This window comes from Myotis davidii, unplaced genomic scaffold (genome assembly GCF_000327345.1).
Source record: "Myotis davidii unplaced genomic scaffold, ASM32734v1 scaffold458, whole genome shotgun sequence".
NCBI lineage: Eukaryota > Metazoa > Chordata > Mammalia > Chiroptera > Vespertilionidae > Myotis > Myotis davidii.
The window spans coordinates 271,894-274,195 of NW_006289819.1; positions in this window are offsets into that span (position 1 = coordinate 271,894).

The window sequence follows — 2,302 nt, forward strand, 5'->3', positions numbered from 1 at the left end:
CAATGGAAGGTCCATCTGATAAGAGGAAGAATGAAGCCAGGTGTCCCAGCTCCCTACCCTCACTGAAATAGACACAGGCTATGCAGAGCCAAGCATCTGCAGCATGCGTGCGCAAACACACACAGACAAGCACACGCACATTTCATGGGCAAACACACATACACAGATATTCTTCGAAAGGCAGTCACAGAAACAGTCATTCACACACAAACTCAGCAAGTCACACATTCAATGTCATTATTCCCACAGTGCCGCACACAGACTTTCTCAGAGACATCTATCCGTGCAGCAGATATATCTACACACAAACATCACACACGTACACACATTCACATATTACACATGTTCCTTCAACAAATAGTTATTAAGCAGCCATCTAATAAGTACCAAAGCCCCTGCCTTTGTGGAATTTACATTCCAAGGGAGGGGGGCTATATAACAACAAATAATTATGTGTGGTAATGTCAGCCTGGAAGAGTGCTGTGAAGAAAAATAAGGCAGAGGCAGAGAATAACAAAAAGAAAAGGCAAGCCCAGGCAGGTGGCTCAGTGGGTTGGTGCATCGTCCCCATACACCAAAATGGCTGTGCGTTCTACTCCCGGCCAGGGCACATACCTAGGTTGTGGGATTGGTACCCAGTCAGGGTGTGTGAGAGAGGCAACCAATTGATATTTCTCTCTCACATTGATGTTTCCCTCTCTTTCTCCCTTCCTCTCTCTAAAATTAATAAACATATCCTCAAGTGAGGATTAAAAAGAAAAATAAAAGATTATTTTAGGATATATGGTCAGGAAAGGGCTCGCATGAACACCTAGGTACAAGTGTGGAACGGCAAGAAAATGGGGCGGGACGGAGGGGGGTGACTGGAGCAGAGAGAAGGCGGGAGCTAGTGGAGGAGAGAAGCTGGAGGGAGAGAAGGGGGCCAGATCCCGGAGGGCTCATGGCCCATTGTAAGGAGTTTAAATTCTATCCCGAGTGTGATGGAAGCTCCTGGAGGGTCTTGAATAGGGAGTAACATGATCCGATTTGTTGTTAAAAGCTCACTGTGGCTGCTGTACAGGGAAAAGACTGCAGAGGGTCAAGAAGAAGAGCAGAGAGACCAAACCCCTGCAGAAGTCCAGGCCAGCAGCCATGGAGGTACCTGAAGGGCAGTGGGGGTGGGGGTGAAGGTGGTGAGAAGTGATCAGATTCATGACACATTTTGAAGGCAGAATCGCCACGATTGTTGATAGGTTAGTTATAAAGTGTGAAAAACAGGACAAAAAAGGATGACTCAAGCTTTTGGTCTGAGCAACTGAATGAAGATGGGTCACTTCCCGAGTCAGGACTATTGAGGGAGACGGGGATCGGGAGGGGGAAACAGAAATCAAGGTTTTGAGGGAACATAGTAAGTGTGAAATATAGACCCAGCTTCCAAGTGAGAATATTGAATTGGCAGTTGGACATTCAAGTCAGGAGCTGAGGAAAAGGTTTACAGATTTCTGAGTCAGCACTCACAGATAACAGCTACAAAACATCTATTTGTGGAAGCCCACTCTACGCATCATAAATATGACACACACACACCCCCACCCCGACTCCCGCACAAGGCAGAGATCTAAGAGGATAGAATGGCAAACGTGGCAACATAATGTGTTTAAACATTGTATACTAGCCCTGGTGGGGGGCTCAGTTGGTTGGATCACTATCTCATACACCCAAAGGTTGCGGGTTTGATTCCAGTCAGGGTATATACCTAGGTTTCCAGTTTGATCCCTGGTCAGGGCACATACTAGACGCAAATTATTAATGTTTCTCTCTTCTCTCTCTCTCTCTCTCTCCCCTTTAAATCAATATTTTTAAATTGTCTACTAGGATACACCATAAACAATAAACTTGAAAAAATATTTACCATATAAATGACATACCAAAATTGATTTAAAAATAATAGCAAAAATAAACTAAACCATTTATAATATATAAAGAGCTTATAGAAGCAAAAACATGATCATCTTAAATAAAAGCTGTCTAAGTAGACAACTTATTAAGCAAGAAACACAAATAGCCATCTGACATATGACAAAAAGCACAGCCTTACTTATAACCAAAGAAATAAAAATAGAAATAATAAGATATTTCTCACCAGTCCGATGAGCAAATATGAAGAAAAATTATTACCCAATGTTATCTAGGGGAGTGGGAAATGCTCCCTCCCCTACCTGGCTGACAAAAGAGCTCTTTAGTTCCTGCATCAAAAGCCTTTAGAGAGAGCATCATTTGATTCAACAATTCCATTTCCAGAAATTTCTCCTTCAAGTATGCA